The 27,789-nt window shown below is 35.0% G+C and overlaps 1 pseudogene; it reads right to left on the reverse strand.

Moving 5' to 3' along the window:
* Window positions 1-709: 709 nt before the first annotated feature.
* Window positions 710-24,528, reverse strand: LOC119188424 (annotated as a pseudogene).
* Window positions 24,529-27,789: the final 3,261 nt, after the last annotated feature.

The following is a 27,789-nucleotide window of genomic DNA, read 5'->3' on the forward strand; positions in this document are numbered from 1 at the left end:
TCCTCATGATGTGATAGGATAGCATGCCTATCGCCATATCAGGCATAAATTCCAGTCTCCGGGCTGATACTACGCAGAAAACCCAAATATTGCTTTACCCAACCCGGGATTCGAACCCAGGACCTCAAAGCGCTGCCGTATCACGCATGCAGTGCAATTACACGCCACCAAGGTAGTTATAATTGAAATTACACTATTTAGGGATTTTATCACGGTTATTTATATTATTATTTTCTCCGCCATTTTGAAGACTGCAGCCTTCTTAGTCACAGCGGGGACTGACCCATGATAACCGTGATAACATTCGTAAATAGTTTTATTTCAGTGTCTAACATTCGCCTAAGCTTAAGAAATCTTTAATTATAATGTTTTTGAAGAACATTTACTGGGACATTGTTTATGACTTAGCCTATTTGATACTATTTGGTATCAAAAGAATAGTATTTATCCTTAATAATTGTCATAATTAAAATACTTGTCTATAAAAAAATATACTGTAAATAGCACAGCGTCTCTTGAATCATAATCACGAGTTTACCTGTCAAACATGTAAAGGAATATTTTTAACTCGATGCAATGATTATGTTACTTCCTGACAAAATGATCAGAGTAAAGAATACAATATTGTTGAAATATACAACGATTAAATAATTGATAAAGAATATAAGAGTCAATATAAAAAAAAGAAGTCTGAAGTCTAGTGATTAGTGATATACATTATTAATTCGCCTAATAAAATCAATCGAGTGTTTATAACAATCGATTGAAATTAATCGACTTTACTATCGACACCTAAAGTTGAATAACTACTTAAACAATAAATTAAGCATTTAACTAACGGCTCACAAAGTAACTAACTATGACAAATCGATTACAATAAATTGAAATCGACAATTGTTCAAGTCGAATCGCTGCCTGAAATGTTTGAGAGTTTTTCAACCTGGTTCTTACTTTTAGATTTTTCCGATAATTAATCTGATAATCCAATACATCAAGCGTGTAACCAGGTGTCAAATATGACACTTATTCAATAAATATTGTTAAAAAAATCGATTCGATTCGATTCTACAATCAAATGATACAATCGATATTAATAACCCACATCGAGATCATCTGTATATCTATCATATATGTCAACTCTTGACTTCGACTAAGGCAGTCTCATTACATTCAGGAGGTGTACGCCCTGGTCGGCATTGGCACTTGATCTTCCCGGTGCTCTCCTTGACGAGCCAGGAGCCGTCTGGACAAGGACCTTGGGTGTTGAGGATGTGACAGGCTCCTCCGTAGGCAGCCGTGCCTTTGCGAGAAGTACAGGTCTCCACCTAAAAATGTCGCGTAGTTTTAAAATAACATTATGCCCCAAATAGGATTAAAACGTTAGTTTTAAATTATGATTAAAATTTATAACCTGAAATCTCGCAAAACAAGCTGTGACAATGACGGCTTAAACTAAATACAAAATAATTTTATCTAACTCTGGCGGTTATAATATTCGCGCGAACAGAACACACTAACGCGTCGTGATGGGTTTTATTTTGTAAGTAACAGTGTACAATAAGCAAAGTACAGTGTACACCAGTGATAGTGTGCTCAAATTGTTTTCCGGATATTATACAGGGTCATGTTGACATTGCGTTACTAAATAAAACCACATACTCGTCTTCACCTTTGATGACATTGTGCCAAAAATCATCCATTAATAACTAATATTTTCACCAAAACACCTAGTTTTAGTTTTCTATTTATTTTATCAATTTGTAGTTTATTGCGAATATTGCATATGCGTGAGTGTATTTCTGACTGAAAGTATGATGTTGCCGCGATGTATACTCTTAGAATAGTGATAGTGGCATTATGGCCCGTAAAATTAAAATTACTTTTTATTAATATTCATTTTGTTCGAAACTTACACTTTTTTATTTTACATTAACAGCTCAAGAAAATTATTGTAAATTGTTATTTTCATGTAGATAAGTACGTGGTTTCATTTAGTAACGCTATGTCAAAATGACCCTGTATTTGGACGAGATAGAAGTGTCGTACCTCCCGCCTGGTACAAGCGCCTAAGCTGCACGCACACACGCCGTTGTGGCTGAGCCCGTCCAGCGCGGGGCGCGCGTCCAGGTCGAACGCTACGACAGATCCCGCGGGACACGGCTCGCCCGCGCCCGGCCGGTAGCAGCGGCGCCGCTCCGGCAAGTATAAACGACCGCGGCCACATGGCACCTATAATAGCAACCAGGATTTAATGTATTAGAAGTTCTAATTTAACATCCGACTGTATACTACATGGACCTTGTAGAGGCTAGATGGAATATTAACAGCAACTCAGTTTCGCTCTCAAGTGCGATATCACGTGAAGCGCCGTCAAATCAACGTCAGTATCTTAAGATCGTCGCTATTTCATAAACAGATATCAACAACATCTCAAATGATATCTTAAGTAAAAGCATAGGATTTAGACAGCTAAGTCTTGTTCATTAAAAAGCATCAACTCAGCTGAAAACCAACACTTAAATGACAACTTTAGCTTCGTTAATTAAGTAGTTTAATACATTAACCCCCTTATTCATAGACGTTATTTATCTAAGATCGGAGCAATGCTGAAATATCAAGTCTGTTTCTCAGCTTTGTTTATCTGACGTCTTGCTGTTTGTTCAGCTTTATTTATCTGACAGCCAACTAGATTCAAGTTGTATCTCAATATTAGCCAATCACAATAGCCCTATATCTACGCATTGCGAAGGCTGCTATGCCGTCAGCACTGAGAAACAAACTTGTTATTATAGCAAAGACAGATTTTAGATAAATAACGTCTATGAATAAGGGGGTTAATCTACATGAAATCCTACTTAAAGTTGACGTTGATTTGTAAGGCCCTATTTGTATAGTGTATACCTTAGTGCATCGTCCTCCTCTGGCGATCATCTCGTCCTGAGCGCAGGGTCCCCGCGTGTATAGCCTGTAGCACGCACCATCTAAAGCCCTCGCGTGGAACGACTTGCACTTGCACTCCGCCTTCGAGCCCTGGGGCGTCACTTCAGTTATGGCAAACGTGTGGCCTCTGGGACACGGACCGATGGAATCTGTAAAAGCAATAACCACGAATAAAATCTATAAATATTATTTATCCAAGCGAAGCAGTATACCTAATAATTCTAGATAATATTGTGCTCATATGAATACAAATTGTAACAGGCCGATGTCTGTACGTTATAGATATTGTAGAAGAACTAATATGGGGAATCCTGATTAGAGCAACGGGAGCCAAAACAATAGTTTTTAGAATTTTTTACTGTCTAAATGTAGGCCTCATATTATCTTGGGTAAATACGGTAAAACTTTCAACGCGGGCGGAGTCGCGAGCAAAAGCTAGTAGTATAATCAAAATATACAGCAACATAAACATTGTACTACTTTCATGTTTGGTCTCACTATGTTAGATGACCTTCTGAGAAAGCGAACCAGATAACGCTTCAAAATTGGCGGGACAACGAAAACATTGCATCTAGTGACGTCATCTAATCAGGTAAAAGAGTAACAATTATACTGACACTATTCTGGTGCATATCATCAGAAGCAGTAGCATAAATCAATATCAGCCAAGTCCTGTGAAGGCCTGGAAATTATACAGAAACAAGCATGTCATGTCTAACACTTGGAAGCTGTGAATCAATCTTTAAATATGTCGCACTCTTAATAATATAATGACCTAAATTGTCGTCGGAAAACTAAGTTTTGTTTGCTACCTTTTTATTGAAGTTACCATAAAATTGAGCATATTAGAGACAGGTAAATAATGAAACATATAGCATGAAAAAAAATGGGAATAACCTAAAAGGTCGCAAACAGAAATTGGTTGTTTGACGATTCCCACAAAATGACAATTTTGGAATGGGTCATTATTTTATTAAGAGTGTGATGTATATGCCGTCCGAGGGTGGAAAACTAAATCTTACCCAGTTCAAAGCACCCTCCACTGTCATTATGGTAATGCGGCATATGAGTCTCGCAGCCACAGCGCGGCCCGGGCAGGAACAGCTGTCCGCGCTCGCACGGGCCGCGGGTGAAGTGCGCGTAACAACCGCCGTCCACCGACCAGAAGTTCGGACTGTCTGGATCGCACTGGAATTCAGAAACGATTCTGAAATAGGCTAGTATATTTACAATTCTAATATCCTTGTATAATATATAAGATGGGCGTTTCATTAGTAAGTTTTACTCACGTAAGTTACGTAGGAATTGACTTAAATAAACTACTTCTTTAGCTAGTTAGATTTAATATCGTGCATACTTAGTATCGTTTATCCATCCTCTAGCAACTTATTTCGTATTTTTTTCACGCACGAAATTTATTATTAAAAACCAAAGTGACCTCCATAATCTTTGGTTTACGCAAAATGACGGGCTTCGACTAGGGCAAACGCCACTAAAATTACTCACAGTGCAATTAGCGAGCCCATCATCTCCAACATCAGTATGGAGCCAGGGTAGCAGGGCCCTGGCTGAGCCTGTAGTAACATCGACCGTCTGCAGGCCAGTAGAGTAACGTCTCATCCGCACACTGCTGCGGCCTCACGCACATTCCTTGACGCTCCCTGAAATAAAACAAAAACGAAGATAATTTTAGGATTGTTCGATCATCGAAATATTACGGCGAAGCTGCTAGATTTTCAAAATCAAAATCCCTAGACGAAGTGAATTTGACGGTATAAAATACCAGTTAGATGATATATTGCAGTCTATATCACAATAAGATAAAATATTTGTGCTATGAGTTACGTCGGTAATAGAATATAACGGCTTTACATAAATGCTGTACGCCGCGCAAATTCTGCTATCGCAACTGCGGATTGACTATTGCCGCCTGTTGTTACTATTGGGCTTTATACTATTGTTGTTAATATTTCCCAATTGTCAATATAATTTTTAACACAACTAGCAGTTCAGTATTCTAATTTTCTATTTCATCTTGTACTCCCAGTAATGATGATCAGATGGCGCTGTTTGTTAATTGTGCTGCCACAAGTTCATCACTTAATTCGCTTAAGAATTACAATACGCTACGCTTAAATATATTACCTAATTACAACAATAGAAAAAAATAACAATAACATGACATATAAAAGCATTCCTATAATAAAAGAATTATGTTATACTTAGTATCTACAAATAATTAAACCTGAGAAAGTCAATACACGTATGAGAAATTATACGGTATTGGGGTCAAAAATCTCGCTTCCTTCCGTAGCGTCCTTGACCTATGGCTATGAAAGTAGTAGTTAAGCGAAGTAAAAATAAATTTATTACAAAGCTTTACCATATTTATAGTAAATGGTAGATAAATAGTACCCACTTTTTTTTTTCAATTATTGTCCCTAAACAATAACCACAAAAGTGTTAATTGTAAAACTAGAACATAGTTATTGCTTATAATTTTAGCTTTATTCCTCAAAAAATCCTTTTTCTCTCTGTCCTTATACCACCCCTCCTTATGGAATGCCTCAGTGGCGTACGCGGTATGAGTACAACTACTGCGCTGAAGTACTGAGTCTAAATCCCTGATCGTACCAAAAATAATTGCAACTGGGTTTTTTTTTATTTCAAATAGGTAACCCAGTTGCAGCTCAAAGTTAGGAATTTGGCTGTGTGATATCCCAGTGCCTCAGTAAGCACGTGAAACGTTGGTCCTGCTCCTCATCTGTCTTGCAATGAATCGCCGAACCACTGGACTATGAGAATGAACGGACGGAAGAGCGCACCTGGTATTGCACACACTTATGCACTATAATATCTCCAGCGCATCTGTCTGATCTCCGGTGCGATGGGCCGCCGCACCGTGGCCCAAACTTAGCTAGGAATTCATACTACCCCATTATGGGGTCGACGCAACATTTTTTTAAGTGGTTATCACATTCACCACGTGCATACCCACACATATAGCTAGTATTGACACAAATAGTTTGCATATCGGAAATGACGTCACTCTCGATTGGACACACGTCACGCAACGCTATATTCAATTATACCCCCGAATTCCATTACAACTGTATTTTCGTACACAATATCGTTCTATTATTCAATTTCAGGGTTTTGTTACAATTGCAACTAGGCCATTTATTCAAACGTGTTTGTTATATAAACAAATAAATATTATATTTTTTTATAATTGAATGATGAGATAAGCATATTGTAAGACATTTGATACTTTTAAACTGGTTAGACTTTCAATCGCAAAGTTTTCTGTGGTTCTGAATTTACTTCATCCTGAGAGATTGGTTAATATATAAAATCATGGCTGGGCACGGGCCACCTCTACTACTGAGAGGGATTAGGCCTTAGTCCACCACGCTGGCCTAGTGCGGATTGCTATAGTTCACACACCCTCGACATTCCTATAGAGAACTTCTCAGGTACGCAGGTTTCCCTCACGATGGTTATTACATTACAATATCTATGTGTGTTGAATTGCATATCTCATACATACTAAAAACGCTATAAAATGGCGGGATGCTTACCTACCCTCGCTTGTTGAAGGACTCTTCTACGGGAGCGAAGTACTCTCCCTGCCGACATGGGCCGCGTTCGAATAGCTTGTGGCATGTGGTGGTGTGGGGTAACTGTGCTGTTCCTGGAGGACACTTGCATTCCGCCACCGTCCGCCCGCCCCATTTACCGGGGCTCAACTCCTGGGTCTCTGGGCACGGGTGGCCTTTCTGGAAATGAGATTTGGAGATTAGAATTTTTGAGAAGTACTTTGTCAAAGTTCCTTAACAGAGCTCGTTTATGACATCGCTACGTCACAGAACTATATTTGTTGATCATCATCTTTTATGATATAGAATCTCTATCAAAAACATAGTATGATTGACAATCAAACGTAAATTAAATTTAAAGTTAAGTTAAAGTTTCTCTGGTCCTCCAGACAAACATTACCTAAACGAAAAAATGTTTGCTAAACTTAAGGGTAAATAAAATTAGCGCAATCTAAATTAATACTAGTTTTAAAGATTCTCAAAATTGAGTTTTTTATTTTTAATTGTGTTTTCATCAAAACATTGGACACTAATTGAAACGTGATAACATTTTAAATAACGTATCTGAGATGGCAGTCTTGTTAGAAATAGGTTTCAACAAAAACCAATTGATTCCCAGAAACCCTTTACACCATACACCGGCGGTTGGAATTTGAAATTAAAAGTCATTAGCAGTAATTAGTCAAGTAGTTAATGACTCATTGTTTGGACTTCATGCGATAAACATGCTATTGTACATGGAAATAAGTACCTTGTTACTAATTGTAATTACGATCTATTATTGTATAAAAATATCTTTTTATCTAGCATTCTTTGGATGGAAACAATGATGTACATAGAAATAAGTATTAGGAGCCTGGATCCTTTCATCCTTTTTTATAAGATATTATTGTGTTAATGCTATTTGTACGTTACAAATCCACATTCAATCTATATTATACTTAAAAATACCAAATAATCAAACGTTTAACTTAATTTTGTAAATAAAAAAAATACTGCATGAAACATTGAAAACAGCCGAGTTAAAACTGTGAACGAAGTTAGCAACAAACAAGAGATCAAAACATCAATGGACGCGGTTAATCCGGCCTGCAAATAAATTCGATATACGCCGGCTGCCACAGAAATTGAACTAAAAAACCTTTTTTTTTTATTAATTTGAATGACTACAAGAGCTTGCCGCTCGCCTAACGGTAAGTGATACGACCGCCCATAAACAGTAGAAACACTATCAAACACGTTGAATTACAAAGTTGTTTGATATTCCACAGCGTTCGCCATCCTGAGACATGAGATGTTAAGTCTTATTATGTCCAGTTACACTGACTACTTTCCTTCAAACCGGAACACAACAATGACTACTCACTGCTGCTTGGCGGCAGAAATAGATATTGCAGTGGTACCTACCCAGGCGGACTCTCACATATGAAAGACCTACCACCAGTTAACCTATCACAGCTTTATCAAAAAAAACACAACGTAGTTTTACATTAGTCTTCACAAAAAGAAAACAACATAAATAACTTCACCTACTTTTTGAATTATCCCTTTGTTTTTTGTGTAATTGGCACGTCTTACCTAATTTAATGGAAACGTGCAATAAGTTTATATTTAGCTTTCCTAGTCCATACAGCAACTTATTTGAATTTCTGTCAATGAAATTTTATATTTAGTTAAGTGTTCAATCAAAAGATTTCAGAATATTCCGAAAGTAAAAAAAATACAATAAATAGGATTCATTTTGTGATTTTCGTTCCTTGCAGAATATTTTTGGTTCATGATATACAACATTGCTTGCTTGATGCCAATCCTCATCAGGAAATCAAATTATACATTATCATAAAACGAAAAAACTGTAATCAAACAAAACATTGTAAAACTAGGAAGTGTAATTTGAAATAATGATATTTGTATGTTAATTAATGTAACACAGTTTTACTAGCAAAAACAATATATGGAAATTAAAAAATAAGTAAAATAAGTATATTTAATTGAAGTTTTAACATAACAAGTATTTTCTGCTGACAGAAACATATACAGAGATACAAGTGAAATGAATTTTGTGTCTGAAATAGGCACAGATGCTTAACATAGCCACATTAATAATGGACCTCGCCCCCAATCTCTCCCCAACACCACAATTATGAAAACACATCACCCCAAATTTGACACAAAACGTAAAAAAAATACCTATAAATAACTTAGTACTTCAAAATATTGAAACCGATGTTAATATTTATTGTAACGTCAATAAAGCCTAAGTATAGTGGCTTTTTACGAAACCTTTTGTATAGGTCAGTAGGTAGATAGTGACGATTTCCATCAGCTATAAATCCTATGTTTTAAACCAATTCTTAAAATGCACATATTGCTAAAGGAAGAATAACTAATATAAGTAAATTAAGAAACCAACAAATGAATACAGTGGAAAAAACAGATGAACACAGCTTCATGGAGATTTAATTATAGTTATGATAAAAGAAGAATTAAAGAAGTATATTAATTAAGAGTATGTTTTTGTTTGAAAATCATTGACATTGAAATCCCAAAGAATCTTTGACTTAACTCGTTTTGTTACAAACTTATTCGCATCTACGTTTTTGTAAAGATCGTCAGACGTACGTGTATAATAACTACAAATATAATCTTAACAAACGTTCAACATTTTCAACCATAAAAACACAATATTACACATTTTTAAGACAGTGATAGCTATTTATGCTGCATACTTATTTACAGCGTAGCTCTATCACAAATAAGCTTATCATCAATGGCAGCCCTAAACGACGTGAATCCCCCGCCGAAAGCAAAAAACGACGCGAAGGCCCGGACGGAGCAAAAAAGTTCCCCGATTTTAACATTATCGTCGGTAAGATCGTAAAAAAAGCCCTCCAAGTCCTCCTCTTCGCCACCCCTTATCATAAGACCACCCACTACATACAAGCCCTTACATTAAAGCCGACAGAATGTTAGCCGATGCCGGAAATGTTCTTTAATATCAAGCCTAATGCCGATACAATTACAAGCCATTAACGTGTTCTATGTAAAACGGCGTATAACTCAGTGTGAATGCTCAAATCGCTGGATCTAATCCGATGCGGCACGCACATGGTGTTCCTTATTTAAAAACAAGGGGAAATTTGAAATGTTCTATAATCAGATTGAAGAATTTTAAATGCGACGAGTTTTAAAAATCTCTACGCTTCGATATTCTTGTCATATTTTTATTTATAGAATTAAATAAAAGCCCTCAAAGGATTCCTAAGATTTTTTTCTAAAATTTGAAAGTTAAACATTAAATCTATGTCAAAATGATGAGCAATTCATTATAATTTACAACAAAGTTGTATTTAGTGGGTTAAGTCGATGCGGTCTAGTTCGGTACTCATGTCAAACAATCAATTTATCTCCCTTCTAGAAAAAAAACCCGACTTATTCCTAATTAGAATTTCTATCATATAGAACAATACATTGGTCTCAAAATATCTCAGCTGGTGCTAGAATAAACTCTGAATATATGGCAGGAATGGTCGACTCTACCTATCCAATCTCTATTAAAGGGATGAGTATATTCGTTCAATATTTTTTTTCAAGAACTCGATTCTCCTATAATATTTGCTTTTATGAATCATGAGTATTATCTAGGTGAGTATATATGACCTGCACGCCTACCTGATGTGACCTAGAATCGTCTATTGTTTTAAAAGTTTTACTTAAAGAATTTAAAAGATGAAAATGTTGCGTAACAAAATGGAACTATGCGGTCAACTATTCTTCGAAACGATCTCGCTCAAAGTATTTGAGTCTTTCTAGGTATCAATTAAAAAATATTCAGTATTGCAAAGTCATGGTATAGCGGGTTGCACAACGAAAGGACTGTGACCAACGTCGTATACAGTTACCGACTGGACACTTATTTGTGATCTAATACCTTTTTAATGGTGTAGTTTTATAGGTTAAACTTGCCTAGAGCAACGTGTAACGATATTAAAAAGTACCGTTAAAAAAATTCTAGAAATAAAAAAAAAACTTTTTTTTTTACTACTTTAGGTAAGAATGTTTTGTGTGTGTGCAATTTTATTTATAACAAACCCCAAGTTCAAGTTTTATGTAGGCAAATGACAATATTATGGACAACACTCGTTACCTCCTTTTTTATGAAAACTATATTTTTTTCACACCCTGTATAATATGATGGGAGTGAGTTGTGCAAGATGACCCTTGAACTCAACTAACCTCGGCAACGTTCCGGGAACGTCACGTATATTATTATACGCTATACCGGCTGTTGGCGATGCGTCGAATTTAGTTCCTGTATAATACACAAATAACTATTCGTTCGAACATTACCGATAGTACTGTGAAATTACGACATTAAAATTTATCTCTAAGTATAGCCTTCGTTAGAGTTCAAGTGCAGTCCATAAGCTTGATTAACTCAGAGCACAAATTTAGTCTCTACCTAAAAAATTAAATGCTTAAGATTTTTCTATTAGTATTAATGCTTTGAAAGACGATACGAGCATGCCGTTCGCTTAATGGTAAGTAATATGACCGCCCATAAACAAAGTATTGTTTGGTATTCCACTGCGCTCGCCATTCTGAGACATGAGAAGTTAATTCTTATTATGTCCAGTAGTTACACTGGCTACAAAATCTCAATTTTAATCTTCTATCCGATTCGGGAATTAACCAATCAAAATAAATCATTTGTAAGTATGCAAACAAAAACTGGCTACAATGTCCTTCATACCGGAATACTGCAGTGATTACACACTGCTGTTTGATGGTAGAAATAGACATTGCGGTAGTATTTACTCAGGCGGACTCGCATACAAGAGAGACCTACCACCAGTAAAGATAAATGAAAGGCAAAGGTTTTATCTTCACCTCCCACACACAAAGCTAGAATTATAATGTATGCGTGATCGGAAAGGACAGCTACCTTTTAGGTCCTCAACCACTTCATTGAACGCACGCCCACAAAATACAACAAAAGTTGTGTCATATGGCTCATTCATAGCATTACAATCTACTTCCTTACGATTATTAAGAACATCTTGTCTTATTTAAAATTATTTTCGCTATAACACAACAAAGATATTATCGTGACAGATTAAATAATCATCACGGAATTATGCGATACGCTTCTTCCTTTCTCTTTTAAATTGTATTATTTCATCACGATTGCGGTAAATGGTAAATAAAATGAAACATTCACGTACAAGTGTTGATTGCAGAACACGAGAGTATTGCTTAGACGGAGATGTTTCAAATGGAGCCTAGATTTTGAGATGCGTAAATGAACCAATCAATTGGTGTTTCCAACGATTTAGAAAAGAGATGTTGAGTTTGGGAGATCTCCATTTATTCACTTCTTTCCAGTCCCTGTTTGTCTGTTTGAAACTAAAAAAAATTGCCTCGTATCAAATATTTGCTAAGTACACAAATATTTTTCTTGACTCTTGATGCTGCGATCGCATCTACATCTACTCATTTTACAAATACTGATCTACTAAGCACGATAGCTGTTAAAATTATATTTTCTAAACCCTGTACCCATAATAACTTCAGACCTGTATTATCTACTGAAAGGCACTGACCTCCTCTATTACAGAGTTGGCCCTTAGAGCATCACAGGCCCAGTAGAAGTAGGCAGACTCCACATACCTTCCTCATGGTTATCCCAATTGTCAAAATCACCAAAATAATCTCTATATCTACCGTTATTAAAGGCAGATGTAGTAACCGTTGTAATGATGATGATGTAGATAATGATGTAGTTTGTAACCTTCTGTAGTCGAGTGTTGCTAATACTCGACGAATGAAGGTACTCCCCGTGGCTAGACACGCGTGGTTGCTCCCGACTTGACGCTTCACTCGAGCGGAATGGTCAGGCGAACTGGTTCCACCCGGCTTAACGACCGCAGGGGCCAGGAGGAAAGTGAGAGTGAAGAATAGGGAGAGGAGTGTGGGGGAAGGAAGAGGAAGTACTAGGATGGGCGGAGAGGAAAAGGAGGTGAAATGTTCTACGAGTCCCTGTCAGACCCCCCATATGAACTTACAACCATGGGGGTGTAGGTATCACTGTTTGTGTGCCTAGGGCCGCGACAAATGTCCCCCCATGCATGGGCGTCCATTCGGTATGAAGACCAAGCGCGAAAAAAGCTATGCTTAGTTAAAACACAAATTTACTCGATCGGCTGTGAGTCAAAACCCGCCATCATGCCTCTTAATGAGGTTCAAACTAGAAACTGGTGATGTTATTGACAGCTCTTTAAACAATTTCTAACTACCTCTTAATTCTAAAAGAAGTTAATAAGTAAGACTGTAAAAAAATAATTTATTTAAAGGATATAATAGTAATAATATCAGCCCTGCATTATATACTCTCCCTCTGCTGGGCAAAGACTTCCTCTACTATTGAGAGGGATTAGGCCTAAGTTCACTACGCTGGCCTAATACGGATTTGCAGACTTTACATACACTCAAAATTCTTATAGAGAACTTCTCAGGTACCCAGATTTCTTCACGATATTTTCCTTCATCGTTAAAGGTCCTTTCTTTTTCTTTCTACTCTTGGAATAATGACTTCGAAAAGAAAGGTATTAAAGAGAGTTCGGTTTACTTTTTACAACCTGGTTTACATAATAAACTTTTGGGGGACAAGGGGTTTCAATTCTAGGGCTAAATGGAAAAACAGAATTCTTGCTAGACCTTGATCATCAGTTTCCGTAATTTTCAAATCAACACTAGTTTTAAACCAGCGTAACCAAGAGAAAATCGCAGTATTTCTTGTAATTGAGTACATCTTGTACATCAAACTTATGGACTATGACGCTACTTTGTACAAGCCAGCGACAAGCTCGTCTTACCAGTTCAAAATAATAATAAAAAATATGACCTGGTAATTTCTTAGTCATGTTGTAGAAACGGGTTGTTTACATTTTTTTAATATCTGCATGGCCAGCAATGGTAACATACCGGTGCAACAAGATGCGATGCAACTTAACTTGTGAAACAGCATGTCCAATCGATCTTGCCACGATTGTTGCCAATCTTTATAAATATATGAAAGTATCCTTGACCCACACACGCTCGGAGTCTTATTATAATCTTTTCGAAAAATTGCGTATAGTAGGGACTTGATGATTAGCAGTGACGCATTGTGAATTTCCAATCCGTTTTTTCCTTAAAAAAGCGGAGGGTAAAGATTTGTGGTAACTACTAGGAGTAGGGTTGTCATCACCTAAATTGCCGACGCCGGATGAACACGGCAAAAATCCCGGACATTTGTGCAAAATATGGGTTATTCCCCGGACACCTCTAAAAAAATATTTATTGTATCAAAAATAAAAACATCGTTATAATTTTTGAATTTTTATTCATTTATACAGCTTCTTATTGATTTAATTTCCCCTGTCAATAAAAGTGTCCGGGTTTCACCTTAAAAACTTTTAAAAACCCCTCCCGGACGGCCCTCGAACACCCTTCAAACTAAGACAAATCCGGAGAATTCCGGACGGGTGGCAGCCCTAACTAGGAGTAATAGTAGTTTTGAAATCCATATCATCCTAGGTGATTTATTATCAGTTACATTTTTTGTGACCTTTTCGTGCTAACGTCTATAATAATGTATATATAAATAGCAGCGAGAAACGCCTACAGCTTGTATTTCATTACATTTTTGTTGAGTTTATTATTTGTTTATGTGGTATTGAAACAGATTCCATTACACCAGCCGATAAATGCGTAATTATGTAAATTAAACACGGCGATTAAAATCTGTAGAATAAGTATACGTCAATGATTAAAATCAATTTCATAATCATAAAACGCATTACTCTAATCTCTCATTTGTTAGTTGTCAGCAATAATTTAAAATAATACGCAATCTTCACCCTTTTCTGTAATATGATGTTTTTTTATGTGGTTAACTCTTTGTTAATATTATATGTCTTATACTTTTGTTCTTTTTTTAAACACGCGCAAAAAGACCATTTGAAAGAAATAATATTCCATTGATTTACAAAATGTACTCGTTTTTATAAAAAAAATATCCGATTTTTATTTTATTTCTTTAGCATATTCCTAAACCGTTCATAAAAACGAAGATATTGAATACTGTTTATTTAAAATATATGTAAAGCCAGTCTATAAAATTGTAACCCTAAGACATTAAAACAAAAAACAAATTAGAACATTTGCCAAATATACTTCCCCGTAAATGTTGATTGGGTAAACACAGAACCATCCGAAATATATAGAAAACATTTAAAAACCAGAATCCAATTAAAACCAAGTACTTGAGTTAAATAAATACTCGTGCCCTAAATTGATTTTTATTTCTTTTTTATATCATAGTTACGTAATACAACTGAATAAAGAGAATAGGTGTTTGCTTGCTTAATAGTATCACATGTTAGGCGTTTTTAAGTAGATAAAATATTTAACAAGAAACCTCGGAATTGTGGACGCACTTAAAACATAAGAATAAGTTGGAAACACTAAACAATCAAGTATGCATCCGATCCAACCTCAGATGTAAATTTTTATCGAAGGTCCAACTACAAGGGACTTGAACAAACATCACTCACTACCCAAACCCTATTCAAACAAGCCGGCATAATCGTGTCGACTGTCAAGGGATAAACCATAGACTATTATATAATACTTGAAAGGATAAACATCTCCCGTCAATCAACACGATCAAACTCCACTCCGTTTACCATCAGGTGCAGGGTCACTTTGTCATATCCAAATAAAAAACCTTCACCGAGAATATTTACACATCAAAATCTAAGGGAATAAACCGTTGACATTGATTACTTATTTACTAAAATACAAAAGAGAACATAACCTAAGTCTATAGAGATAAAACATAGACTTCTATTTCTTTATTCTAGGAGTTAAAAGGACCATAACCCAAAACGGGCATTGCATTGGCAAGCTAATCTAGCACGCAAGCAGGACATACACGTCGTACAGAATGACTAATGTCATTGAACTTTTAAAATTCCAACGGGCTCACAATGGCGCTGTGTGCATGTTAACCATGAGCCTGAGAGGTCACAGTGATGTCTTGCGTAAGAGGTTCCCATACGGTCTAGTGGCTTGCTTCTCTATGGTAAATTTGTTTAGGGAATTTGAATGTCTTTGGATTTCTTAAAAGTTATATGAAACTCCATTTTAGCCTGGTACAACAAGGGGTTCGACCTAGCGATAAAAAGTGGCGAAAAAAAGCGGAAATACGAGAGACGCAATTCATAAATTTCACTGTCAAATATATAAGAAGTTCCATAAAACTTGTCTAAATTTGGACTAATCTCGTAATATCTGACCTACTGAACTACAAAAATGAATAAAACCTGCACAATAATTTTTACTCACTGTCAAGGAAAAGTCTTCAACACACAAGGTTTTCATCTGAGCTGTACAAATGCAAGTCAGGTGAAACGGACAAGCAATGATAGTAAATTTTAAAAGAAATTGCACGATAAAAGAAAGTTTTGTTACAAAAATCCCAAAACCCAGTTGCACGATAGCAAGGAACCGTTGTTCCACAGAGTATTAAGATTAAGATATAAAATTGTCGAAGTAAAATTAAATCTTTATAGTAACGCTATAAAATTTTATTTGCGCGCATGTTATTCACACACCGTAAACAAGGATACAATATAAAATTAACATTTGTCACAAATTAATATTATAAGTGGACACGAGATTCTTATTGCGATACAAGAACGAAAGCTTTCTGTTATAACTCCACTTTTGTGTAATTTTCATTTAAATCTAACTGTCTTATTGTCGATAAAGTTTTAAAATCCAATTCCTACACCAGCTCTACGATGGCATGCATGTTAGGAATGAAGAGTCATTTATGTGGTCCGTCAGGCATAGAGACCAATTAAAAAGCGGAAGCTACCTTGCTTATAGATCGTAATTAGCTTATGGATAAAGATCTTTTGGGGTTCAGGTAAGTATTAACATACCACAGGTGCTTATACTTTAAGCGTGAATATTTATAAAGATTCTTAATTTTTTGTCAAAAGTAAGCGATAAGAAGGAAAGTGCCTATTAAGACTTCAATTCCAAGAAAGGGCTTTTACGTCTGTAGAGCAGCAATCAAAACCTAATGCTAAAGATGAAAAAGTAAATACCTTGTATATTGTGTAGCATTTGCCGTCAGCAGGCCAGTACAGCATAAGCCAGCCTCGAGGATGCGCAGCGCAGGGGTTTCTCCTCACGTCCGCCCAGGGTGGCGGCAGCACAGCCGCCTGCGACCCGCACAGCAGTGCGGTCAACCACATCCAAGTCGCCATTGTTCCAACGAATTCCAAATTCAAAATATTTTACACATGTTTATTCCGCCATGTTTGATTCTGATTTGTCACAAGTATCACTTCGATTGTCACTGACACTAGCTGTACGAGAAAATGTTTGCAAGCACATTCATTCCTAATAATATTTCAGTTCAGTGTAAATGCTATAACAAAAAGAAATAAATAGTTAAATTTAACAATTTTATTTTATTTTTTACCGTATTCCTCGTTATAAAATTACACAAGAATCTGGCTCGTTCAGGATCTCCTTAAGAAACAATAAATAGTTGAAATCGCCATTAAAAATATCTTGTATAATACTTTATTTACTTTGCCAGTACATTGAACACCTAACTGCATCCATACAACTACAATATTAAATCGGTAATCCTAACTCAAGTGATACTAGAATACGCAATATTGAACACAAACTAAAGCATGAATAAATCCACAAACATTTCAAAGAAACTCGATAAATCGAGACTGCGGCCCGCTACTCGGGTGGCACATAACCTATATGTATATTTCCGCAAATCGTTCTTTAGTGTTAGGTCACAAGCTTTCTGCAGTCTACTTCCTATTATAACTAGTAACATTCATGCCATTGCAAAAACGTGATATTATGAAGATGTTATGACCTCACTTCGTCTACTTATTTGTCTATGCACGACTGTTTTAATTCTCAATAGCTTCAAACAAACTTAGATCTTATGTCGCACCAGGTTTCCTTTTTGTTTTAACAGAAACCAGACAACCAGAACTTAGACAATTGCATGTACGAGTTTTATTCTTAACCTGCTTGGTATAGAATACTAGAATAGGTAGAATATATAAAATTAAAATCCCCAACAAAATCAATACTATATTTTCATTTAAACAAATTTTATTTATCACATAATACTGATTTTACGTATACTATCTATGAGAGTACAAACGACAGAGTTAGATATCTGGAACCACGTTAAAATTGTAGAAACGAAATGTCAAAGGGGAAGAAAGTGAGCAAGCAAGCGGACATAACACCAATCGGATAGCAAAGAGAAGACTAATACTATAATCTAATGTATTGACACGACCTGCCTATTAGGTAATAGCATAGCACGTTGCGAAATAGTTACTAAACAGCATTCGACTATAAGATTCAAACTTTTCAACGGAAAAAGAGAAATTAGACGTTACCACCTACTATATTTGACCCATATTACGTTAATGACTGCTATTAAAAACTGTTATTACTGACAGTACAAAGACTTGAGATTCTAAATAAGGCCGGGTTTCATCAGTATTTTAACATATTCCAAAACCGCCCACGGTCTATTGTTTCTGCAAAACATAGTCAAATCGAAACCGAATACTATTGTGCAAGAAGCAGCATTAACATCTCATGATATAACTAAAAAATATTAACAAAAACACAACAAGCAATCGGAAACTAGCACTTTTATTTCGTAACGGTTGTTATAATTTTTCTTCGTAATGTAATTTGTTGTAAAGCAAAATGGTTAGCTGTAAAGCGCATTATCTGCCACAATGAGCCATTACATCGTAAGATAACGGTGTTGGTTACCGTTTGGTATTGGCACTTGACTACCTCTGTCGAAACGAACAATTATATTTTAACCTAGTTTCCTGTGATTACGTGCGAGCTTCGCCTGGCACGAGCTAGTAGCTACAGCGGATTGGTTTTCTTCGATCATGATTTACACTTTTAAATTAGAAGTATCGTGCCAAATGATACCATTCCGAGTATCGAAGGGCTTAGTTGAAAGTCAGTAATATATGACAAACATATCGTCATAGAGAACTGGCAGGACCTACCAGTGGTAAAGAGTCCACATAACCCGATTCCGATTCCCTTTCGTAATTTATGTAAAATCTCATTATCATTAGAACGATTTGTAGACGGCATTTATGCATATTAGTACCTATATGTTGTGTCAGGTTGCCTTTTGGAAAATTGCATGTTTCTGCTCTGGTACCTACATTTAATGGCTGTAGAACTGACGCTCATTTGACGTAAATCAAGTTTATTTTTTATTATCAAATAAATATTTCATATCATCTATTATATCAGTGATGCACCTAATCTTAGATATAAACACCATATCCATAGACCCCTGTACGATTTATCTACTTCTGCGATACAAGCATAGTAAATCAAACCAAGTTTTATTTAAAAGTTTCTAAAAATATTAATCAAAGTTAATGTAACAGTTGTAACTTCATAACAGCCCTGATCAGTAAACATGGTTAAGGCGGGTGTAGATCGAAGTAAACGTATGATTGAATGCATTTGATAAACGAGCAACGTCCTCTTTACTGACAGCAGAAAAATTTACTTACATAAATCATGAAGAAATTCAGATAATTTTAAAGAATTTATTAATTATATTACAACAAGAGAATCTTTAAAACATAGGAATGTCGAATCGCGGTTGGGTTGCTATTTTAACAATAATTATCAGTGAACATGTTCTCCCAGTGACCGTCCTGAGGCGAGATCCGTAATCCGGTAGTGAGTTGTCCTCAGCATGGTCGCTTAATTTTTCAAGAGTTGCGAGCGCCTAAAGTGCTCACCCTAAAGTCCGTTGTGTTTGTATAAGCCGGCCTTGCCAGGCTAATAAACGTAGGTTTAAAAAAAAAGTAAACATGCTCAATAACAAAATAACACTCTTCTACGATTGTATTGAACCTCAAAATAGAAATTAAATATTTTTTTGATAACAATAATTTTTTCGTAATATATATGCAAAAATAATTGATATTTATATTTTCACTTAACCTAAAAGCATCACACTGCAACTAGACATTTTGCAGATAACATTTCGTTCTTGGAGACCGTCGGTATAGTTATGAATTATTATCTTAAAAACTGGGAATAAAAGTTAACATTTGGCCTGAACACGCCTCAGAGTTGGAGTTTGTGGTGTTTCATTCCGTGTTCAGCGAAGATTAGAAAAAATTATACACTGTATAACGTTTTATGGAACAGTGGTGAAATTAAGACCATCCATCAATCACAGTTCTAACTGAATATGACACTTATAACTGTTATTAATGTACGGTATCATCAAAACAAGTTTTTTACTGAAGAACACATTTTGTTAGTGGTAGTATATGTTTTATATCCGCCCAGATAGCGACCACCGTACACAAGGTGTTAAAACCCGCAATATTGGCCCACGTGTGTCGCGTTTCAGGACCGGCCTATGTATATCGGGTTCCAATAGGCCGGCATAATTGTGTCAACTGCCAAAGGGTAATCATCTCAGTCATACGATATTCTATTGGACCCCATTCCACTAAACATCGGTTACAGTAAGGTCACATTGCGGTGTTCGTTTAAAAAAGAAAGAAAAAGAAACATTATTGTTGCTCTTCCTTTCCAGATATATTTTTTATCTCGTAAATCAAAATTGATTTATAATAATCTGGCAATGAGAGTTCGTTGGGTCTTCATTTATTTATTAGGTACAACCTCATCCATAGTTTTACCAAAACAATCTCCTATCTGCATCGAAATAAAGACTGCAATACAAATTTTGGCTTTTCAACAGTAAGTGGACAGTCTTAAATAAAAATAAGTAGATCAATCATTGTTCAATCAGACGAAATGCTGTTACATACACCGTTACACGATGGAAAAAACGAACGCGAACAAAAACATCGACTTCCCATAACTCAATGCTTCTTCATCTGTTGTATAAATGGAAATACTAGAATCTTTTGTAATAGAGTTCCTAAATAACCTATTAGATAATAAATGGTTTCCTTAAAAACGTTATTAGTTCTTAACTGAAAAAATCTTAATGTTACTCTATTAATTGTTTTTTATGTTGGAGGTGTTCGTAGTACATAATATTTCGTTGATTTTATTTTTTCACTGTTTTGTCATTAAAGTAATACAAATAAATAAAAAAAAATTAATTAAAATTATATTATTAAAATACTTATATTAATATTTTTTCCGCAGAGCCACCCGCGTGAATTTTTTTTTCGGTTTAAAGTTCCGCTTTATATTTCCCCGGAATAAAACATAGCCTATGTCTTTCCCAGGGTCTTAAACTGTCGATATGCCAAATTTCATTGAAATCCGTTCAGTAGTTTTTGAGTTTATCGCGTTCAGGTAAAAACGGACGCGACGGGTGACTTTTTTTATAATATTTAAGATTTTAAATTGTTATAATATTTTATAGTCATGTAGTTATTAATGAAAGAATTCTCAAAATCAGTTCAATAGTTCCAAAGATTAGAAATTAGGTACAAACCTAGAAACAAACTCACAAACTTTACCTCTGTATAATGGTACTAAAGATAGATGTCCTATAGGTATATGACTGCCAAAATTCGCCACCAGTTTAGCGAAATCTTACCTCGTAAAGAAAGAACATATCAATGAAATTTCTAACCTAAATAGCTTTACCAGGTAAATAAAAAACCTGCCTCTCGGCGCCATTTTTGCTTTTTTTTAAATTAACATTGTCAGTACAAAAATTAATTCTGTGTTTTACAACATGTCGAGGTTTTAATTTTCCTGTTGAAGGTGGAAAGAAATCATGAAATCTTTGTGTAAGTACGATGTTTGCTACTTATGACCTCATGCCAATCTTAAAATCCTTGTATTAAGGTAGAAACAAGGAAACGAAAACCTTAAACTTCGCACGTAATATGGTAATACGACAATATTTTTAAGAACATCAATGTCATGCAAGCTAACAGTACGAGAAATATTGAATATAGAAAACAGCCTCACTTTAAAAATATCTAACATAAAACGCAGAATATTCTGTTTCTTCATGATTAATGTTTATTGTGTTTTAGTTAGCTCTTTTCTAAAACTACGAAAACAACAAAATTACTTTATGTACATGTATTTTTAACCATAAATTAAAAGTAATATGATAATTGGTTATGTCTAAATATACATTTAGAAAAAATATAATTTACTATTTCTATTTTAAAGCATCGCTCGTTAACCATAAAAATATAAATAACTACAATAGCAATTTTATGTTCATAACTGAAAAGCACCGTTTCATAACTCAACTAGTCACAAAAAGACTAACATTTTTTTCAGTTTTTTTTGACATAGATTTAATCATGGTTTCACTATCGCGACACACTTTTACTTTTTGACAATAACTTATGTTCATACACGTTTTTGTTTCTTTAAAACAAGTATTATAAAAACTACTTCATATTTACCTCGGTAGCGTCGCTGGGTTGCGTGCGCGGTATGACTTCGTACTAAGATCTCGATGATCCCAAATCTGACAAAGTGATATTGAGTTTTCTCTGTATTATGCTGGAGTTTGGAGAGACATATGGCGAAAAGTGGATGCCCTAAATAAACTTCTACCCCTAACGGGATAAAACTGAATATAAAGAGAATGAGATTGGCAACGCAGTGAGTAAAATTCTGATATTGATCGAATTTCAGTCGAATATGTATGCACAAAACGTCTTCTGGTGCTTACGATAAAAATACATTTTGATCACCTGATTTCTAGCTTAGAATTTCACGACCCGTACTCTGCTAGTATATCGAAGTTTAAAGCCAAATAGTACAGCTCGTCTCGTCAAAATATCATTCAATAAAAGGTAGAGAAAACACATCTAAACTAACTACGAATAGACAGCATATCATATCTAAATCCTTGTATTTACATGGCAACATCTGACGTACAAGTTTTACACAGATGTTAATTGCAATACAGTACGCAACGTTGCAAGATGAAGCCCAACATGGCGCGATTCATCTCTACAAACCGACTTATACTCGCCAATATTGCTCAATATATGCATTTGCTTAGTAAATAAGAAGGTATGGACTACGAAAGTCCAATATCCAATTTGAGATCATTACGAAGAGTTACAAAACTAGGTTGGGCAACGTATTGTAATTTTTGTGTTAATGACATTACAACTTATAATGCCAAATGGATAGTATTCATGCAGCGTTCGAGTACAAAGGAGCATTATCTAACACTCAATGTAGGTAAGTAGAACGATACGATTTGAATACGATTTTTGTGTCGGCAACACAATATACGTGATCGATGGGAAGGTAATGTCCGAAATGTTATTCAAAAAACAAATACACATCACGCCTTTGTCACTGAAAGGGTGGGCAGAGGCGCAACCAGGGCACCAACTTTTCGCGCCTATCGAGGGCTAACCTATCGCCATACCGGGTAAATAGATGGATAGATAGAAGCTGATACTTAGCCGAAATAAACTGAATGCAATCCAATTAAAATATTTAGGACTTCATAAAGAAACATTTTAAGTTCTTCAAAACTATGATCAGTGTTTTGTATTATAAGTTCCTTAATAAACTTAATTGACATATCAAGAAAGAATGATAATAAACAGATATAATAATAACGTACATTTTTTAGCACGAAATCAGTAAAACTTGTATTAAGGCGATACCTCAAGGTCCATTTTCATACATTTTGTTTCGGCTTTAATCTGGGTAGTAAAGAATTTAAATTCACGTCTAGTTAGTGATTAGTTCTCGCAGTTGAAAGAAAAACGTAAAAATAATTAATAATCATGGATATTTCGGCCTTTAAAATTTAATATGACGAAATTTTTCTTTCAACTGCGAGAACTAATCACTAACTAGACGTGAATTTAAATTCTTTACTTGCCAATACTTGTTTAGTTACCCAGATTAAAGCCGAAACAAAATGTATGAAAATGGACCTTGAGGTATCGCCTTAAGGCGGTACTGTCCTATCCATAACATATTTTTTAAGAATAATAAACCTTTTTAGAACTTCTACCTGCCAGTCTAGTTGAGATTAAAAAAAAAAAAAAACAAAAATATATATGAGCTAATTTATTGAATTCCATCTTCAAAAAGATGTACAAAGTATCCTGGCCCTAAACTATTTTAGACACTATCAGAAGGTTAAAAAAATCAAAGCATAAAGTGAAGTGAGCACCGCAACCGTTCAAAACCAAAAGTAAAGCGAACCTGCGACCTTACGATTCCTAGTTAACCATTGACCTGGGGCACCACGGAAGTCCGAACTAAACCGATTTTCCAGTAGCTAATGAGAAAAATGACATGTTTATAAACACGAAACATCTTGGAGGCAATCGTGGAATCTCAATTTCCACACCATATTATTTAAATACCGGAGATGAAAGTTTTGTAAACATTACCGCTTTTATGTTATCTTCTTGTCTTCATAAAACACAGTAAAAAAGAGGTATTTTATGGCCAGTTATTTATCCAAAACACCTAAGAATAATTTATTATGGATATTCATTATTGTTTAAACAAATATTTGCACATATAATGGATTTTGAAGTGTTTGTAAAATTTATAAGCTAAAAAAAATAAATAAACAAGAAGTATTAGTTGTCAAAACCTAAAATTTATGGCCAATAAATTATTTACTTATTACAAGTCGATTAAATTAAAATGATAAATTATAATGATCTCATTTTGGCAATAAACTTTAAAATAATACATTTATACCATAAAAATAAAATAATACAGAATAAAAAATAATTTAAATATTTCCCACCTAAACCAGATTCGAAATTTAATTTATAAATAAATTTAATTCACTTTTTCGTCACTAAACATACGAAGCGCTAGGTCCGCGATTCCCGCGCGCCACTGCGGCGCTCTCACCGGCGTGCGTGCTACTGACTACTGAGCCAAGTTACTGAGCCTAGGGACGGGCAATGCCAGAGGCTGTAGTTTTGATGGGATCTAATTGCGAATAATAACTTAAAAGCGGATAATAAGTTATTGGTGACTGCAGCGAGATGGCTTATTTTTATGAAGAAGACGCAAAAGGCTTTCGGGCGTCTTTTAATCACTTGTTATAGTGATTCTTACAAAACTTGTTATAATTTTTAATAGTACATTTAAAAACTGTGTGGATGTTTGAAAATGTTACTTATAGGAAAAACCAAGCGGGCCAGAGATCGACATTTGCAATATCGCAGTAATCGTGGATACGTTTTCACTTACGCGAAAAATTTTAATTTCGGGTGCTATACCATCTTACGAAACGCAATGGATATTATTCATGTTCTTTATATTATGAGATGACGTGATCTAGGAAGCTTTGACTTTTCCAAGCTCAAATCTCCACTTCCAATAATAATATTCGTGTTTATCATTTTATGATCATAATAAATAAATAACAAAATTCTTCTAGTATTATTTATTTAGCACAATATAATAGGGGCCGATTCCCAGCCTGAACATAAGCAACTTCCTACTTAAATTAAGCCAAATGAATTAACATTTCATAACACATTGAACTGCTCTCGATTGCGGTTCGGTTTATGGCTCTTAATTACGGCTATATTTTTTAATTAAAAATCTTTATTCATATGTTTATGTTCAATGGAATTTTTAACTCGAGCTATTTTTCGAGTCAGACCTCTGACATTTCCGACATGTTTAAGTAAATTAAATAAGTTACGACATAATTTCGTACGTTGCCTTTCACCTACATAACGTAATAAATTAATTAGATATATCTACGTGAGGCGTACGCTATTCTTGTTAAATATTAAGGGACAGGCGCGGATCTAGGGCGCACGGGGTCCATACCCCCCTTCACTTAAAAACCTTCGTTAACTAACTTTTGTATATAATACGAATGCAGTTCATATTTTTGTAGTCCATCTCTGCAAACACGACGTGTTAAGTGTTTATTGGCAATAAAACGCATAAAAATAATATTTTTAGTTGTAAGTGGTGTACTCAGTGTTTGTGTTTTAATCGGTTTAAAGATTAGGCTCTACTCGCCATTCTGGTCTCATTGCGCCAGTATGATAGGCATACTAAAATAAAACCTTTTTTTACGTTACATTTCCATAATACCTTAGGTATAGACGCTATAAGAATCATGCTTATGCACATAATGCTTCCTTCAGATACATGTAAACATATTATAGTTCCGCATGAAGAAATACAATTAATAAGTAATATGAAAAACATTGAATACCCCTTCTAATGGTCTTACAATGAGTGTGTTTATCTATACTAATACATAAAGCTGAAGAGTTTGATTGGTTGGAACTAAGTAATGTCAAGAAACCGATTAGAAAAAAATCATTAATTGCAAGCTACGTTACTTCCGAATGCAATAGACTACTTTTTATCCGGGAAAAATATTATAAAGTGGGGCTTTTATCCCGGAAAAAGTTTAACACGCGTGCGTAGCCGCAGACTAAAGCTACTGTATGCTACCAACCGACTGAGTAATTACGAGATGTTGGCTTAACTACTTCGTACTAAGCTCTCTACAGTTTCATTAAAGAACAGTGTTGAGAAAAAACCAATATTTTTTTTTGACATTTATTTATCCTCTAATAAATTAAAATTTATAAATATTTCATTTTTGTTAAAAATTCGAAAAAATATATTTTCAATTAACCCACACAAGCTAGTCTCTCAATCCGTCCCTCCACACTATGGAGGCAGGATTCTGTGTATTTTGTCCATTAGCGAGTATAAAACATTTTCCTGTCGTGTTTGTATAACGAGCTTTATGTAAACGTTTGAACGCTCGGTTTTATGTAGGTTTTACATCTCGGGTCGAGTGTCGACGCCTTTGGCTACAAAGCCATATTACAATATCGTGCTGTGATAGTGTCAAAGGCTAATTATAATAGCTTTATATTTTATTATTCATAGATTATTATGAACATTACAATAAAGTGTTATTAAATATTCCGCATTATAACACAATATCAAAGGGCATTATTTTTAAAACATCAATGCTACAATTTTGGCTAGAGTTCGTTTTGCTGAGGCCTTATCTATCTCGTAAATTAAATTCGGTCAAAATTTAATTATAAAATACTATACGAAATATTTCCCGTTCTAGAACACAAACTTAGAGCCTTCACAATTATACCTCTACTTAATAATAGACGCGACTGATTAAAAGAAATAAAGAAAAATATTCAACAATGTGCTGCATACGCAAATGCAATAAAAACCCAACACACTGGAACATAACAGCGTTACAAAGCCTAGTCATACAAATGTCATATTACAACACGAATAACATTGATGTATGACAAATGAATCGCATTAGCAAATATAGTATTTCTCCACTGGTTTGCCCGCGGAATCACAATACACGTTATCCGGTATTGAATGTTTGTGCGTACAGCCCGTTGAGTCATTTTGCTGAGCTTGATTTAGCTATTCAGATAGTCGGGTTGACTATCATTATTCCCACCTCATAAATAATGTAAGCTGTCAAGTTGGTGTAAAATTTGTATATCCGAAGCATGAAAGAGGAACAAATTAGATTTTAGTTTTTTATTAACATTCTCGTGTGCATTGTGCAGTTTTAAGATAGAATGTCACAAAATACGTTATGCTATTATAACAGTATATGCTATAAAATAATTTAAAATGTTGGTATGTTGGTACTCAAAACCTGTGCCTATACTCAACTTATGACTGCAGAATTTGACATATATTTTGCGAATCTATCAAATTGACTTAGATATTACTGTCGCTACATATGTAATAATAAAAAAAAATCTATTTATACCAGTGGTAAAATATATTATATTTTTAAGAAACCAAATAGAACACTTCACTCATCTAAATAACAAGGCGCTTCACCTCGAAAAGAATACCGTAAAGATCATATTTACCAACGGAAAGCAAAAAAGAAAAACAAAAAAGTGTTTACAACTGGCCGAAAAAACATCACAAAACAAAAAAATAGAACTGTAAAACGAATTCAAACATAACGGCAAGCAAATCTAATCAGCCAGTAACATCGGACTGACAGTTTTCAATTAAATCAAAGCCGATAGCGCAAGCCGTTACGTTTGACGAGCTGTGTAGGGGCAGAGCGGTTATCAGTGATGTAAGCTAGAACCCATGGTGGCCATGACTCAGTTTACCGTTAAACGAGGTT

This window comes from Manduca sexta, chromosome 22, assembly GCF_014839805.1.
Source record: "Manduca sexta isolate Smith_Timp_Sample1 chromosome 22, JHU_Msex_v1.0, whole genome shotgun sequence".
Classification (NCBI taxonomy): Eukaryota; Metazoa; Arthropoda; class Insecta; order Lepidoptera; family Sphingidae; genus Manduca; species Manduca sexta.